The sequence below is a fragment of the Mustela lutreola genome, chromosome 12 (genome assembly GCF_030435805.1).
Source record: "Mustela lutreola isolate mMusLut2 chromosome 12, mMusLut2.pri, whole genome shotgun sequence".
NCBI classification, from domain to species: Eukaryota; Metazoa; Chordata; class Mammalia; order Carnivora; family Mustelidae; genus Mustela; species Mustela lutreola.
In genome coordinates, this window is record NC_081301.1 from 89,427,500 (window position 1) to 89,445,930 (window position 18,431).

The following is an 18,431-nucleotide window of genomic DNA, read 5'->3' on the forward strand; positions in this document are numbered from 1 at the left end:
GGACAGTTTTTCTCTAATGTGGTTATGTCCATGACTTTGCTCTTTAAAAATTTTCAACCATTGGCGTTAATTCATTCAATGATGAAAATTGTTTCGTCATTTTACAACCAACAGAATTACCAGTGAAGACCCAGTTGTGCTCCTGCTTGACATCCAATCATGAGTTTGAGTTTGGAGAAAATGCAGTGACCAAGTAAGAGGGGAATCTAGCCATCAGTGATGCCATCTCATAGCGCCCACCATCCTGCCGGAGAGCTGGAGAATTGTTTTGTCAATGTAAAAAGTCATAAAAACCAGGAGGGACTTGTTTTATGAGGCTGATATTGTTTCATGTTGATTTATTAAGCCTAATGCTTTTTTCTTTAGAACAGAGTCACAAACAAGCCAAGAGGGAGGGAAAATTGAGATTCTAATCAGAGAGGCTTTGGTGATTCATGGCTCTGAGAGTGGAGTGTCATTTAGCTTATAGTCTGCTAAAGGTTTGTCTGTGGCATCTCCATCATGATGTGGGGAGAGAAATATGAAAGCCCGCCTTTGCCAGCGAGGCCGTAATTCATTAGTTGGGTGAGGGGTGCTAGGGAAAGGGGTGGGGGTTGCTCTAGCAAAACAGATCCAAAAATTCCTTGAAAGAGCTACATAACTGGCAGAAAGCAGGGGTTTTTTCCTACTCCAAAAGAATTTACTTAGCCCTCTTTTAGGGAACCCTTCTGTCATGTATGTTTATAAAGCCCTAGATGTCAGGAAAACAGAGCTACTTAGAGGAAACCATAATATCTTTGGGAAGTCACTTTGAATCCTAGATAGGATAGATTATGAAATTATACACTGTTTTAAACATAATCCTATATGACCCTGAGGAAGCTTCACCTGATACCATGAAAGTCATTTATTTGCCAGGCCCTAGCCCCGGCTCCCCGCAGCAGTCCCTAATCCGTCTCCTCCCCTCACAGCAATGCACTCGGCTCCAGAATGACAGTGTGCTGAGCCCCCTGAATGCCAATGGATGCCACGGGGTCTTTTCACGGCCACACGCTTCCTCCCACCCCAACACTACATCTGGGGAACATTCTTCCTCCTTCAGAGCCCGAGAAAATAGCCTCTTTTCCCAGGATACCTTCCTCTAACAGCCCTCAATAATGAGTCCTCTTCATTTTCTCTGGGCTGTTGTGGCATGACCCTGTCATTCATTCATTGTACATCTCTCCATCCCAAGCCATCAAGGGCTGGGTCTCACTGTTTCCTTACCGCCTGGCACATGGTAGGCACACAGTACATTCCTACTAGGGTGAGTGCTTCCATTTCATCGCACAAGGTTCTCTTATTAAAGTGCACTTAGGAGCCTTATGTCCTAAAGCCTGGGCAGGCTCGATTGGGTCCAAGTGACGCCTGCCCCGCCCCCTTCTTGCTAGAAGAAGAGGCGATGACCTCAGGGCCTTCTCAAGCTTCTCAGAATGCTTATTAATATTTTCTGAATCCCCAGCTTAGAATACACTGGAACCTCTCCCTCAAGTCTGACCTACCCTCCGAGGGAACAGGAATTCAGTGAGGGAGACTCACGCACATGAAGATTGCTTACCTGACAATTTGATTTAATCATTTCTGGAGCTTGGTTCAGGCTGCTCTTACCTGCCTGGAAAGAAAAAAAGAAAAAGGCTCTGGTAGGTTTCTTGGCCACTTTGACTCTATATCATCCCAGAAGAAAACAGCGTAATTGTTGTTTTTCTCCACTTTAAGCCTGGCATTCGCCTCTACAGCAGGGTTTTATTTTTATTTTAAGTCTTACAGAGAAAGCTCTCTGTTTCTTCATATTCGTAGAAATTTTTAGCATTGCTTCAATCACCCTCAGGAATCCCAGGAATCTATGTAAAGACGAATGTTTTTCCAGGGTTTCTCAGCCTCGGCACTGTTGGCACTTTGGGCTGGATCACTCTGTGTGTGGAAGGCTGTCCTGGGCATTGTGGGAGGTTCAGTGACACCCGTGAACTCTACCCCCCACCCCAAAGGCTAGTAACAGCCCAACACACACTTGTGATCGTCGACAATGTCCCCAGATACTGAAACATAGAATAGAGGGAGAAGGACCAAATCATTCCCAGTTAGGAGCCAGACACACACGTGTGCGCGCGCGCACACACACACACACACACTATCATATATAGAAACATATACAGGTAACACTTTTTCCTGAAATCTCCTTCATATAGCCTTGATGCCTGGCCTATTCTGCTTGCTACATGCCGCATGCCAGACTGTCTCCTAAACCCCGTACCCATGCTGTTTCGTTTAGCCCTTACCATAATTTGATCATGCAGGCATCTGGGAGGAAACAGGGCTACGACATTGCACACACGCAGCTCTAGGGAGGCAGAGCTCACTCCTGACCACTGTACTGTCTTATCTTCTGAGGGATTGGTGCATCGGCTTACCAGGATCCCCCTAGGACTACACCATGAACCATTGAGATAAGTGACTTGTACATTTTTGCTATGATCTCTTCCATGGCGGGTAGAAAATGAGAGAGGCTGGAGGAAAGGAGAATATACTTAGAATTCTCGTGGATGTGATCAGAAGAAACGTGGTTGGGGAGGACCGCTCCTTTGTCTCCTAGCTACATGTGATCTAATGCATGTATTCTGATTGTGTTTTTTATATTAATTCAAAGGAAGATATAATTGTTTTTTTCAACTCTGAATAACCCATTAATCCAAAATGCCTAGATTATCTGTCCCCAAATTTAAATTTTAAATTTTTAAATGAGCGAGTGATTCCCCCCAAACCTAGGACCTTCTATGAGCTTTTCTCCTGTTTTCTCCTTTTGTGGAAGTGTTATCACAGGCTGACTCTGATCAGAGGCTTTGAGAAATGAGAACTTTCACTTAGGGCATGTGAGACATTCCCAGGGAATCCCAGGGACTCCCACTGCTCTCCTGTAAGTAGAAAACATTTCCCCGTCACCTCCCACCTGGACAGCTGGGTTGCCCACCCCATGGGGAGAGTGGGGTTGTCCTGGCGTGTCGTTCTGTAACTTAGTGTGGTGGGTAAGCTTTTTTGGCAGAAGGTATAAATCTTTTGGGGGACAGGGGGAGGGGTTTTCTGATGAAGATGAAGTCTGAAAAGGAGAAGGAGGCACAGCCGGGGCAGGCCAGCCCTTCCCAGGATTCTCAACACAAGCCCAACAGTCTCCATTAATGCTCCTGCCTCTTCCCAGCTGAGGAAGGCAGCACTTTCTCCAGAACATGGGATCCTGGGATGGAGGAGGAGCCGAAGGTGGAGGGTCAGCAGTGGGGCAGTCCCCCACCCAGGACGTCCGGGACCAGGGTGTCTTTTTGAAAAAGCCTCACAGCTCATTCCGACAGGCCTACCTGTTAGGAATTTCTGCATTCATCAGACAGACACCAGAGGATGTGGACCAAACCCAAGGTTCCAAGTTAATGAGAAATATTGAAAACTCAAAGATTAACAGTTTGAATTAAGTGAATGACTACATGTCGGGTGCCCGTGGGACTGGCAGGAATTTCCTTAGTGTGGGAAGAAGCTTTCCTCTCCCTGGTCTTCCTCTCTGCAGGTGTGATTTTCTCTGCGGGCAACACCCTTCTGCAACTGGCAGGTGTCTGTCCGTCTCCCAGGAGCCCGCTGCAGTGGTTTCCTCCCCTGTGCTCCCCTGCTGTATGCAGAATCCAGGAAACACTTGCCAAATGAATGAAGAATTCCACACTAGAATCTATGCTTTTTAATATTATTATTAATAATCATTGTAAAACAATAGAAACAATCCTGAAGTGCCTGAGCCATTTAATTTTGAGCATTTCGTCATTCATTCAGCAAATATTTCTTGCATACCTGCTGAGTGCCCGGCATCGTTCCGACATCTGGAAATACAGGCAGAGCACCGTGGACAAAGTTTTAGGTTTCTCCAACCTGACACTCGCACGGGGCAAGGCAGACAGTAAACAAACAGCAAATACCTAATATCAGTTGATAATGCACTGAGAAGAAATATAAAGCAGGGCAGCAGGGTTGCAAGCTGACGGGTGAGGCGAGCCTGTCTCTCTGTGACCGGACAGCTGAGCGGGGGTGTGTAAGGAGCTGGGCAGCCAGCAGCAGGGATGCCGGGAAGATGTCCAGGTGGAGCGAACCGCAGGTGCCAAGGCCCTGGTGTGCAAATGAGTGCGGTGAGTTTGAGAAGCAAAAACAACAGTGTGGGGCACGAGGTCAGGTAGGTCGCAGGGGCAACATCGTGCAAAACTTGACTGGTGGTAAAAAGAGCTTTGAATTTTATTCTAAGTGGGATAGGAAGCCCCGAGCAGGGAAGCATCAGGATCTGGTTTCTGTACCGTGGCGTCGCTTTCAGAGCGTTTTCCTCCCCCTGCGTTCATTCGGCATTTATCTCCGGCATTCAGCACTGCCCTAGATCCTGGGGCGTGGTGGATAAAAGACAAAGTACATGCCTCTAAGAAGCATGCAGCGTGGTGTGGAGACCACTGTGCCACTGGCCAGTGATAAAACACTGCACTCGCATCGTGGTCCGCGTGGTGGAGGGCTGCAGACCCGGGACGGGGTCAGACAAGGGCAGGACAAGGGCAGACGAGGAGAGTTCCCAGATGAGGTCGTTGTTAATGACCCTCCTAAACGTGTGCTGTAAAAGCAGGCGTTTATGTTGCTATGAGATATGTAACAGGAAGACCTAGCCCGGTGTGGGGGAGGCAAGGGAGCAACCCTGGCAGAAAGGAGTTTAGACTCAGCTCAGAGAGATGGGCAGTAAGCAGCTGGGCAGGCAGGAGGGTGAGGGGAGAGTCCTGATACGTGCCCAGCCTGGGGGCAGGAGCATGATGGGGAGAGATGAAGTTGGATGGGGTCAGTGGGGTCTGAGCCTGTGGGCCTTGAGGCCACAGTCAGGGCTTGGGTCATTCCCCAGAGAGCTATGGTGAAAACAAGCCTTTCAAAGGAAGGAGGGCCATGAGTAGAGTTGCGTTTTAGGAAGGCAGGCCGGGTGCATGGTGGAGACTGTTCCGGAAGGAAGCAAAGATGAGCAGGAGGACACCTGTAGTGTAGATGAGAACAGATGTTGTGGGTTTGGGGCCGAGTGGTGGGTCTGAATAGTGTAGGAGACAGGAGCAGGAGCCTGCGGGCAAAGAGGAACCACTTTGGAGATGTGCGGGAACCGCGTGTTGAGTAACCGATAACCTAGGGACGAAGCACGGTGATGGGAGGGGACGACCCTCAGTGGTCTTCGGGCAGGGCAGACAGCTGCAGGGAGATATCCAGGAGAAAGTAAACCTTCTGACACGAAGCCCCATGGAGAAGAGTGTAGAAGGGATCTGTCCTTCGGAGAATTAACGTGCGGATAATTGAGGTCATGGAAACGGTTGCTGGGGACAGTGAGCAGAGCCATAACTGAGGACACCCATATTCAGGACCACCTAAGGACTCCCACCAGATGTGTACTGACACTCAGACCCTTCGTGGCCTCACAGCGGCATGAGCTGCAGGCACCGGGACACCGAGCGCCAGTGTGCATTCGAGGCTCCCCTGCCTACGGGGGGGAGGGGGTGTCCTCATCATGGGGGCCTCCCTGGTGATAAAGGAGCCCAGGTCTCTGCCTGACAAAGGGTTTCCAATCAGCTTCACATTTCAGTTGGCTTTTGTGGTTGAATAATCAGTCTTGTTGTCTGCTTCCTACTTCAGAATTAGAAGGAATATTTTAGATTGTTTTCTTCTCTTGGCTTTATGCCCATGCTATGAGGAGCAGCAAAGGAAGATGGGCCATTTTTTTCTTACAGACCTGAGCTGCGGCCTTTCCACTAAAGTCACACCAACTGTGTTTCAGGGAAGAGGGGGCCGTGAGAGGAACGGGGGACAGCGGTCAAGGTAGAAACTTCCAGTTATAAGATGAGTAAGTTGTGAAGGCGTGACGATAGCTAACAATATTGGGAAGTGGTTAAGAGAGTCCATCTTAAAAGTTCTTACCCCCCCCCACCTCACCCCCTGCACACAGACACACAGGTTGTAACTTTGGGAGGTGAGGATGTGTTAACCTTACGATGGAAATCATTTCACAAAACACACATGTACTCAATCAGTGCTTTGTACATTTTAAACTTATACAGTATCATATGTCAGTTATATCTCAGTGAAGCTGGGCAGAAAGGAACTACTTCATGTGGCTTCAGAACAGTGACTAAATGTTATAGAGCTCTGACATCTCCTTAAACCAGAGGCGTGGCAGGGCGGAAACAAACATCGAATCAATCATACTTGGCAAAAGCAGAATTGATCGTTCTTGGTAACACGGGATTGTGGTAGTAGCATTTATTCTGATTACTCAGAATGAGAATTGACTTCACGGACCCTTTCTAATCCTGCTGACGTCCGTGTAGACTCACGTGACAGTCCACACAACGCCAGCCACACTGCCATGCAGTAAGTCCTCGTGGAGTCGTATCCACCGTTGTTGTTGTTGTTTTGTTACTATTACTTTGTTGTACTTGCGTGCGGGCACATGGCTTCCAGACGGGGACTGAGGTAAGGATCTTGATCTTTTTATACCCTTGGGACTAGCAGAGTCCTTGACACAGGGTAGAAATAAAGTATTTTATATTGACTTCTGATTAGTTGATTATATCAGTTATCTGTTCCCACTTGGAGTATGAGCTCCTTAAAGACAGGATGATGTCTCCTACCTCTTGACTTCCAAAAACACTAGCCCAGTTCTGAGCACATGGTATTTATTTAAAAACTGCTTGTATTTATTTAAAAACTGACAGTCTGAAATCACGAGTTTCATGTTTGTCAGTTGAAGAAGAGCGTAGGATAGTAACAATCATCTTGTGATCTCTGGCCCCAGCAGCAGAAGCCAGGTCAAGCCCTCGTCATTGACAGGCACACCTGTAACCTATAAAAATGATGGGCCTTTTGCAGCCCAGAGACGCTGCGGTTGAAACTGAAGACACCCTCCTTGTTTTTAAATATTGCTCTTTGATCAGGGTATTAATATTCATAAGGCTCTTGAAAGGAAATTTTCATTAGGTATTAAAGCCATTACAGTTGTCACGGGTTTCAGAGTGTTGCCACAGAGACGAAATTGCCTCTGGGATGAGCTGCATTTGGTTGTTGGAAGACCTGTGCCCCTGACACCAAGAGGTGGAGGTCAGAAGTACAGAAGTCAGGGGAGGATGCTTGGAAGGAGGGTCTGGAATTCAGAGTTTGGGGCAACGTCTTTTATGCGCACTCAATAAGGAAAATGTCACGGGAACGGAACCCCACCACTGGAAAGCAGTGGCTTGCCGTCACGTGAATGCTACCATACATACCTTCCTGAGAACTGGCCTTGAGGAGAGGCTGTACTGTCTGTTTTCCAAGTGGGTAGTTTGTATTTCTTGGCATTGGAGCCCAGTGACCTTTACAGTAACAAAAGTCAATGAGTACCATAGGAAGAATCCGTCTTTGGCAAAGCTCAAGACTTCCTGTTCTCTCAAACACCTTGGAGAAAGCCGTCCATCTGAGAGTCCAGAACGACAGGATCCAGCTCAGTTCATCTGGAAGCATTTGGTGTCTGCAGAGGGATCTGTATCTTGATGGAGGGGTGGACAGACAAGTCTAATAATTTTTTTCAATCAAAACCAAGTAAACAGTAAACTCGAAATTATATGAGCCAATACATTCTCTATTAAGATGAGTTGATAAGGTGGCTTGTTTGGGTGCTTCATTTTGTAGTACACAGCTCCTATAGCTCAGATAACCTTTCCTGCTTTTGAATTTGAGAATGCTTTTTATATTTCAGAAAACAGAGCATAGACCTTAAATTGGATCTTTATGAAAATTCTGTTAATACTGCAATAGCTTTTCATTTGTAATCATTTCACAAGAGGTGTTTTTGATAGTATCTCTTCTGCTGGTGATCGTGGAGGAGAAATTTAATAACAAAATCTTTTTCATTTCCAAGTCCATTTTGAGTGGATGGGGGAAACAAGTCATATTAAACTGAAAAAAATGACAAGTTGGATAAATTTATTAAGACTGCTGTGTAACCACAAATGCAGAGAATGTAATTCAGATTTTAAGACTTCTGCCAAATTTGGGTGACTTTACATTTCTAGAATAAGATAGACTAGAGACTTGCGTGTGGAAAGTGTTCTTTACAAGACTATGGGCCCTGCTGATGCCCAGTGCAAACATTCACTGGCGGCTTTTAAGGACAGTGAGGTGACTTTAAATTCTGTGCAAAATTTAGAAAACTGTTATTTCCAAAATAGCCGTGTAAATTCTATAAACCACACCTTTGGGAGGTGACGTCGATAGTGAATTTTACAGTAATTGTTTTGTGTGGTGTTCAAGTCTACCAACACTGTTTTATCAGATCATTTTTAACTCCATTCTTTTTAATTCAGTGTTTTAAAAAATCATCATAGTTTTAAGCCCAGAATTAAAATTTTCTATTCAGGCAGGTCTAGGGTATTCTCTTTGCAGTAGACCAAGGACACCCAATGTTTTGTTTGGGTCTTTTGGTTTGGTTTGGTTTATGAAGTCCTTAACTCAATCTCGAAAAGTTTTGACTAACATTTAGTTAGCGGAAATTCAAAAGAGAATCCACAAAATCTGGGATATTTTGAAAGTGTCAGTAATATTTACACAGTAAGGTTTAATTTTCTTGCTGTCCCACTGCAGGGATTGAAAAAATTTCTTCTGAATCGAAATTAATGTTTGATTTGACCTTACAGTAGCAATCCAATTCCTTCTGAATATACATGGAATATATTACTAGATCTACTTTGGAAGTTCAAGTCAGTCCAACTGCTGCTTTTTTTTTTTTTTTAATAATGAAAACACTAACTGAGAAAGAACTATCACCTCCTACCAAAAAAAAAAAAAAAAAAAAGTTAGAGGGGAAATAATAGAAATGAATATTGTGCTAATCATAATCACCTTAAAAGATCCCTGGACCCCCAAATGGTAAGTTGTAGGACTGACAGATCCAACTAGAACCCAAAACCAGCTCTAGTCCAGACTCCAGCAGACCTCTAGACTCTGTAACAGATGATGACTCATTTTATAGACCAGCAATGATCTTTCCTTGATGAGGTAGCATAATTAGCTCTATACCTGAGCTATCTACTTCCTCAAGCCCTGAGCATCATTTCCTGAGGAAAGGGTACTTTCTTCCCTGTATAATGGCAGCATCACCTCCATCATTGTGCTAAGCTGTCCCCAGAGCCATGCTATTCAAAGAGTGACCCTCTGACCCCGTCAATGAACCCTTTATGACCGGTCTGCCATGAGTTAAAGGCTTTAGCGCTGGGGTCCAAACCAACCACAGGGCTAAGAACCCAGTTTGGTCCATCTGTCAATCATAACACCTTCCTCAATGAGGAAAGCAAGCGCATTGATTTACATTCTGGGGGAAGCAAAGTGCCTGCCAGCGTCCTCTGTCTCAATGTTCTCTTTCTGGCTTGCAGGGATTTTCTCGACAGTTTGGAAAGTTCAGCTCAGAATGTATAAAATATGAGCATGCAGGGTTTTGTAGGGCATGGTTTACAAGGAGCAGCACGACCGACAGCACGTCTACGGAGCTTACAGTACCGTGGTTCTGATATCCTTTACTTCTTTTTCGTGGAAGATGCCTTTCTGATTCTTCTTTGTGTCAGATTGTGCATAAACTTCATTCCTAGGGATGCAGATTAATAAATGTAATAATATTATGCAGTGTTTCATAATATCAATAGTTATTGATGAAGTGTGTCCTAAGGTCCTGGGCCAAGTGCGTTACATACATTAGCATATCTTGTCCTCCCCACAGCCCTCTGTGGAAAGAATTTTGTTTTTAATTTTTTTATAAAGGTTTCTTTTATTTATTTGAGAGAGAGAGAAAGAGCATGAGCAGGGGAATGGGGCAGAGGGAGGGGGAGAAGCAGATTCCCCACTGAGCAGGGAGACCCCACACAGGGCTCGATCCCAGGACCCCTGAGATCATGACCTGAGCCAAAGACAGATGCTTAACTGACTAAGCCGCTCAGGTACCCCTGTGGTAAGAATTTTTATCATCTTCTTTTTTGGAGTTAAGGAAACTGAGGCTTAGGGAACGTTAATAACCTACCCAGTACCAATCAGCTCACCACTAGTTACAGCAATGATTCAAAAAGCAGGCCAGCTTCGCTTCAGGGTCCTTGTACTTTGCTCCTCACAAGCCCCCAAAGGCCAGCCAGATAACTGACAAATTGGTGAGTGAGATGCATATTCCGGGAACATCATGGACAGAGTTCAGATAGTCTCCGTTAGCCACAAGTAAGGCGGGAAGTTGGTTAAAATGCCCCTTTTAAACATAGCCATTAAGATCAAAAGAAAGGAAGGAAGGGACTCACCAGGTTCAAGAAAGGAAGCAGAAGCTCAAAGGAGCCAGCTAAGAAAGTTGCCATCAGGGGCCTAGGATGAGGGTCTACAAAAAGACCCTCCTGTTAACTCCCACGCAGGCAAGGTCAGCAGATGGGACCGACCTGGTGCTCGCCGGGAGCAAAAACTTCAGCCCCGAACCAGACTGAGCTCTTCAAGGGCTGCCCTTTTTTCAAGAAGGGGACTTGAAAAACCCCATCTGCCAAATTCATTCCACGTCCCCGTGTGGGGTCTGGATCTACCCCAGCGAGGCCGAAGTCTGGCGAGATGGCTTGTACCTGAATTGCACTCAGCCGTGACCTTGATGAAGCCCTCTGACTTCTGTCTGTTCTTGCAGCATTACCAAAAACACATCCTCCTCTTGACATAACATATGGAGATTTTAGAACACCAAAGATGAAAGGAGCATTTTAAACAAAACCAGAAGGGGGTTGCAGAGTAAATAACTGAGAAAAAGGACCAGTTGCCATCAAAGGAAAAACAGCTCAGCGGCGGCATACCTGGTTTTTTGGCAACAGTAAAGACTGAAAAAAACATTGAAATAACATCTTCCCAAAGCTGGGAAGATAACTATCAACCTGGAATTCTGTACTGCAAACCATCATTTAAGAGTGATAATGGCATGGAATCCACATGACAGGAAAAGCTGTCCCGCAAAGAACAGTAATCTCACAAGTATTATGTTGAGAAGCCAGACACAAAGAGTGCCTACTCTGTGACTCCACTGATGTGAAATTCAAGAACGAGGCTGACTTAGTCAGTAGGGAGAAGTGTCTGAATGGCAGGGGTGACTCCTGACAGAGAAGGGATGGACAGAGCCCTCCGGTGTGATGAAAATATCCCACATCTTGATCTGGGTGGTATTTGCTTGGGTAGAGATGCAAAAATTCACTGAGCTAAGCCCTTTGCATGCACGCCACACACTTCCCTACGTGTATTTTGACTCCACCCACCGCCCAAAAAAGAACATATTTTTTAAAAGCGGGAAGACATAATAAAGACTTTATACATTTGCTTTTTATAAACACTTCCCAAAGAATGGCTGAAGATTTATTTCCGTAAGAATGAGATGGAACCCGGAGGATCAGAGTGGGTTGGAATAATGAACAGTGACAAAAGAAAGTGGTAAATAAGAGGTTTCATTTAAACGAACATCGACTAACGACAATAATAAGGTCTTTGGGGTGTGGGGCTTAAACCCAAGATGGAATTAAAACACTAGGTAACAACCAGTGTGTGTGGTGGATGGTAAGAGGAATGAAAGTATTCAAAGATCCTTCCTGGGGCACCTGGGTGGCTCAGCAGGTTGAAACCTCTGCTTTCAGCTCAGGTCATGATCCCGGACTCCTGGGATCGAGTCCCACATCAGGCTCTCTGCTCAGCGGGGAGCCTGCTACCCTTCCTCTCTCTCTGCCTGCCTCTCTGCCTACTTGTGATCTCTGTCTGTCAAATAAAATCTTTAAAAAAAAAAAAAAAAAAGATCCTTCCTTGTTTTTCTGGAGGAGGGTAGGAATGTTGATTAACTTTGAATCAATGTTAAAAAGTTAAGGTAGTCACGAAAACAATAGCAAGAGAATATCTGTCATTTTGATTGATTGGAAAGTAAGAATTAAGATGTTATTTAATATAGGAAAAGGAGAAAACCAGAAGCACAGAATAAGATTCAATAAATAAGAAAAAAAAAATGGAAGCAATAGGCATAGGTATATTAGCAATTATAATATAAATAATTTATTAACGGATGGAACTTTTGACATGTTGGAAGACAGAAATTCTGCCTTACTATTTATGTGACTGACTCCCAAACCAAAAGCCATAAAGCCAAAGGGATAGAAAATGAGAAACCTGGAAGATATTTTGTAAAAATAAGAGCCTATATAACTACATAAATGCCATGCAAAGCACACTTCAAGACACAAACTTTTTTTTGCAATAATTCATCAGAAAGATATAAAAATCCTGAGCCAGGACCCTCCAGGCAAATAAAGCAAAATCTGACACAATGACAAGGAGAAAACAGACAAATTCGTACTTACAGTGGGGGATTTTAACGCATATTCCTCAGAAAATGATAACTTAAACAGGCAAAAAAGAACCAAAGATGTGGAAACGTTGAACAACATTATTAATGAACTCAATCCTTTGAATATAGAGAGACCCCTGATCAAAGGTGATCAGGCCACAAAAGAAATGTCAGTAAAGGGGCTCCTGGGTGGCTCAGCTGGTCAAGCAACTGCCTTTAGCTCAGGTCATGATCCTGGAGTCCCAGGATCGAATCCCCCATCAAGCTCCCCACTCAGCAGGGAGTCTGCTTCTCCCTCTGACCCTCCCACTCTCATGCTCTCTCTCTCAAATAAATAAATAAAATCTAAGAAAAGAAAGAAATCAGTAGAACCAGTAAGGAGTAAACCAGACAAGGTCTAAGATAACTGGGAACATCTAGACTTCCTTCCTTCTGAAGGAAAAGCCAATAAAATAAAAAAAAAAACAAAAATACTCTGCAGCCTATAGCCTCCAGTTTGAGACTTCTAAGTGCTTGCACTGTTATGAAATGATCTAAGTCCATCCAACATCTCCTGCTACCTTTCTGTCTCGTTGCTTGCCCTCTGCTCCTGAGACAGCTCAGCTATTTTCAAAGACGGGAAAGGTGTTGCCAGTGGATAGGACCTCCCTTCCGCACCGCCCCCCCCACAAGTCAGTCATCTTCAGAGTTGTAGACACTTCTGATAGGAGGCAACAGGGCATCGGAAGGTAGGGGAAGAAGAGGAAAGGCCATTGTCTTAAATTAGGTTTAAGGATTCTGTGATGAATCAGGGGTTATTCATTGCCTTGGTCCCCCAGATTTCACCCCTAGGAGAGGCGAAAGTCTTGTATGAAATCTTTCTCTGAAGATGTGAAGGAATTGATAAATAACTTTCTTCTTGGATACAGTTAAGACTGTATGTGTTGAACACATTCAATAAGTGCTTATTTCCATGATGGGAAGAGCTACGTGAACCTGAGGATACTTGGACATAGATTCAATGTGGCAAACTCGGGATTTACCAGGAACCCTATAGGGCTCCACTCAGATATCATCTTCTTTTCCATGGTCTACAAATAACATTTTTTTTTAGCATCGAGGTGATCATATTCTAGATTTGGTATGTGTCCTCCTAATTTGTTAATCTACAGCATTCTTAACCTTTAATAAATGATTCATGGAAGCCTCTCATTTCGTTAGATTTTAGTAGCTCTCCTGTATCTTTTGCTGACCTGGAAATTCTACAGACAGCTCCATTTTTAGGCTGATGAAATGCAGTGATCCCTGAAGCTATCTGTGCAGTGTCCCACAGGAGACCTCCTTCAAGCTTGAAATGATTCCATTTATTATCATGAATCCCTGCCCTTGAGATCATCGTGGCTGAATGTTTGCTAATTTCCCTCCGAGCTCTGCCTTTGCACACTGGCTACCACTCTGTCTCCTAAAATCTTTCTTAACTTTTTTTTTTTTTTTAAGTTACGAGCTGATCGCTAAATTCTGTATCTCATGAGTGGTTTTGGTTGATAAAAGAGGAGTAAAACAACCCACCACGGTTAATTTTACACTGTAATTGAAAAGCTAAAGCACTGTGGAGGGCAGGCATCTTCCCCATCTCTAAGGAATAAATATTGCTCAGATTCGTATTTTTCTGAAAGTGCTAACTCTGAGTCCCTTTGCAAAGAGTGATCTATAGCTGTACCTGGTCACACACTCACCCTGGGGGTCAGGATTCCTGCCACAGTGGAAGTTGTCATTGGCTGTGTTGGCGTGAAATGTGACAGGCTGTCCAGTGTAGCTGTGCCCACAAGCTTCCCGTCTTGGGGTACATGTCCGGCATGTCTCTGGTTTTCCATATTGACCCCAAAGATTTCAGCCTTTTGCGTGTGAACTGAACAAAGGTGTAAAATGCTTTGGCTTCTTCTTGCTGAACAAAGGAAACCTGGTTTTGTGCAGATCCAGATATGTTTAAACGGGTTCAGTAATTTTTACTCGATATGAAGTGGCGGGAAGTGTCAGTGTGATAGCAACAGAGTTCTCTGAATTCTCTCTGTGTCATGGCTGTGCTTTAAAGGTTCCTGTGAAAGACTCCATTCAGGGCTTTTGAGTTTCTAGTTGGAGAATTATCTAATTGCTTTTCTGATTGAGGCTCAAGTAGCCATTCATATTGAGCTATAAATATAAAAGCAGTTTGGTTTGGTTTTTCTCTCTTTTTTTGCTCTCCTACTTAACTGCTTCCTCATTTTGGATTCCTCCTTTAGGATTAAGTTAAAATCAGCAGGCACCTGAGTCATCAGATTTGATAGTTAAATGGATACTATCCCCATTATATTATAAATATATATATATAAAATATACATTATATATAATTTTTATGAATAACACAAAGGCCATAGTCGATAAGTGAGCACATGAACAATTCACTAAAGAAAAAAAATCCAGATGGCCAGTAGGCCTTTAAAAAAACTGTTCAGCTCACTAGTAATCATAGAAATGTCAAAACAACCATGAAGCCTCATTTCTCATCTTTGAAATTCTACTTGAGTAAGTTACTTCAGTTATTTCTAAGCATTTTTCTTATAAAAGGGCTTGGAAGACTTTGACGTTATCTTATTGAATTGATGAATTTCGAGATATATGCCCAAGATGTTTGCCACATTGTTGATCCAACTCTACTCCCAAGTAGGCCAATGTTGGGGAAAGATTCCTGTCTCTACCACATCCATGGAGAGGATCCGTTTTTAAAATGCTGCTGAGTGAACGAATTACTGTTTGACTATAAGATATAATACTTTCATGAATTAAAGGTGTATTTTTGAAGATTTTATAGAACCCAGAAGAGATGATTATGGAAAGCTCAAGTGACACGTGGAGAAGCTCTAGCCTCCGCACTTCACACAAACAGGGCCTGAGAGAGGTTAAAGGGTGTGTGGTATCCAGCCCCTGCTCTGCACCAGGGTGGCTGTCCCCTCCCTGCTTCTCACTCCACACAACCTAAGGAGTGTTTAAAATCTGGATAAACACCCTTAGGGTAGCGCCGTTCCTTCAGTGCCCTGGAAGATGGGTGTGCAAATATCAAAACTGGTTGCTGTGGTTAAACCATCCGCTACTCTTTTTAAGAAACCTGGGTTGTCTCCAGGCAAAATGAACCTCTGAGGTTGAAATGTTCTTGTCTGCGGGGCCTCATCTCTCTTTGTCTTGGCTGCTTCCGTTATGCGGATGGCGTCTTCTCGGGACACACGCAAGATGGCCATCATTCTCGGCCCTCTTGGCTGAATTCTCTGTCCTCTCGTCTGTTGATGTCTGCGGCGGACTCTTGAGAAACTGTCTTGCAAAGAGAGTCGCTCTTTCTACCGGTGGTCTAACGACTGAATCAAAAGGAACAGAGCAAGCGCTCACAGGAAAACTTCTCTTTGGAATGTGACATGTCTCCGTGTATGTGTGTTTTAATAATATTCTATCTAAATATTTAGAATATTTAGATATTCTAAAAATATCTGCCATTCTTCGCTATTTTTTTTTCTTTCTAAACATATAATGTATTACTAGCCCCAGGGGTACAGGTCTGTGAATCGCCAGGTTTACACACTTCACAGCACTCACCATAGCACATACCCTCCCCAATGTCCATAATCCCACCACCCTTTCCTTACCCCCTCCCCCCAGCAACCCCCAGTTTGTTTTGTGAGATTAAGAGTCACTTATGGCTTGTCTCCTTCCCAATCCCATCTTGTTTCATTTGTTCCTTTCCTACCCCCTTAACCCCCCATGTTGCATCTCCACTTCCTCATATCAAAGAAAGACAACTATCATATGATCTTCGCTATTTTTAAATGGTGCGCCTTATTTGAGAGGCAGTAGCAAAATCTCACAATCAAAATAATTTTATTTTCAAGATAGAAGAAAATTAGAAAGGATGAAATGTTTTGACTGGTGTACCACCAAAGGACTGATGAAATCTGTTCTTATAAGCTCAGCAGATATAAGTCTTTGTTGTATATTATTTAAGGCCCTGCAAGTTCTGGGGGCTGGGGGAGGCTTTAGGGGCCAATTCTCTCTTTTTTTTTAATTTTTTTTTTTTTTTTTACATAATCTCCACAACCAACGTGGGGCTCGAACTCACAACCCCAAGATCGGGAGTCTTATACTTTACTGACGGAGCCAGCCAGGTGCACCAGGGGCTGGTATTTTGGCACAAAGTTATCAGAAGATTAAATTCATCCTCGTCAGAACCATGGCTAGATCACAAGTGAGCCAGTTGTACCTCTATCTAACTTTGTTAAGTATGCAATGTATGGTGCCTACTAATTGTATGAAAATGTCTTAGAGTAAGGAGGATCAAGTTCTGGCTCTGCTGAATACTAAGCCTATGACCTTAATTTACTTAATGCCCCTGAGTTTGTTTCTTCACTCGAAATGTGGGTATAACAACACTCACTCGGTAGAGCTGTAATAAAGATAATGTATACAATATATAAGAATCACTATGTATTAATTAGTGTTAATACTTCCTTAAAATTCTATTAACTTTGTCTAAGTAGGTATTTAAGTAAGTTGCTTTTCAAATGACTTATTGATTGACCCAAAATTTTTTTCATTTTATTTTATTTTATTTTATTTCTTTTCTTTTCAGTGTTCCAAGATTCATTGTTTATGCACCACACTCAGTGCTCCATGCAATACGTGCCCTCCTTAATACCCACCACCAGGCTCACCCAACCCCCCACCACTGCCAAAACCCTCAGTTAGTTCCTCAGAGTGCACAGTCTCTCATGGTTTGTTTCCCCCTCTCATTTCCCCCAATACCCTTCTCCTCTTCATCTCCCCATGTCCTCCATGCTATTTGTTATGCTCCACAAATAAGTAAAACCATACAATAATTGACTTTCTCTGCTTGACTTATTTCACTCAGCATAATCTCTTCGAGTCCCGTCCATGTTGCTACAAAAGTTGGGTATTCATCCTTTCTGATGGAGGCATCATACTCCATAGTGTATATGGACCACATCTTCCTTATCCATTCGTCTGTTGAAGGGCATCTAAGTTCTTTCCACAGTTTGGCAACCATGGCCATTGCTGCTATAAACATTGGGGTACAGATGGCTCTTCTTTTCACTCCATCTGTATCTTTGGGGTGAATACCCAGTAGTGCAATTGCAAGATCATAAAGTGGCTCTATTTTTAATTTCTTAAGGAACCTCCACACTGTTTTCCAAAGTGGCTGCACCAACTTGCATTCCCACCAACAGTGTGAGAGGGTTCCTCTTTCTCCACATCCTCTCCAACACTTGTTGTTTACTCTGATTGACCCAAATTGACCATAGTACACTTTGGGCACATTTTTCAAGGTGATGCACACAGATCCTTTCCACTAACTTGTGTGTGCCCCACAGCATGCACTGGCATGCACTTTTCTAAGACCCAGGAATAGAGCTCTTGTTGCCAGAAAAACCCACAAGTTCACAGAAGGTTCAGTCCACACTTGTATTCATTAGCACCATGCTGAACCAGATAGTTTTAACTGGATGTTTAATAATTCTGATTCAGACACTTTATAGGGTGTGAGAAAGATAGATTCTATTTCTGCCAGGAACTTGTAAAGTACCAGAACAATCTGAAAAAAAAAAAAATTCTGGTCTCATAACTTAGAATTCTCAGTTCATCTCTTGGGCCTCTCTGGCCCAGTCTTAAACCACATCAAGATCTGTCAAAAACAGTGTCCACACCAGAAACCACCCAAAGTTCCATCAGCAAGGAAAAGAGGAAACCCTGTAGTATGTTCATGTCACGGACTACTACTCAACAGTAAACAATTCTGAGTTATTAAAGAAAAAAATCTGAGTTATTGACAGATGAAACAACATAGGTAGATTTCAAAAACATTATGTCAAGCCAAAGAAGCCAGAGACAAGAGAGTATATATTAGATGATTTCATTTTGGAGAAGTTCAAGAAGAGGCAAATCTAAGCTATAATGATAGAAGTCAGAATAGCAGTTATCCCTGGGGCTACTGAGTGGGAAGGGGCAA

The 18,431-nt window shown here is 43.6% G+C and overlaps 1 protein-coding gene and 1 long non-coding RNA gene across 6 annotated transcripts in view; one reads left to right on the forward strand and one right to left on the reverse strand.

The window, feature by feature from the left end:
* APBA1 (amyloid beta precursor protein binding family A member 1) overlaps positions 1-18,431 on the forward strand; it is a 193,832-nt gene that overhangs the window by 79,528 nt on the left and 95,873 nt on the right. The gene's annotated exons all lie outside the window — the stretch shown is intronic.
* LOC131812180 (uncharacterized) lies at positions 155-2,459 on the reverse strand. The gene is made up of 3 exons (XR_009346276.1): positions 2,295-2,459; positions 1,577-1,630; positions 155-255 (listed from the first exon to the last, which is right to left on the reverse strand). It is a non-coding gene; the product is annotated as an uncharacterized LOC131812180 (long non-coding RNA).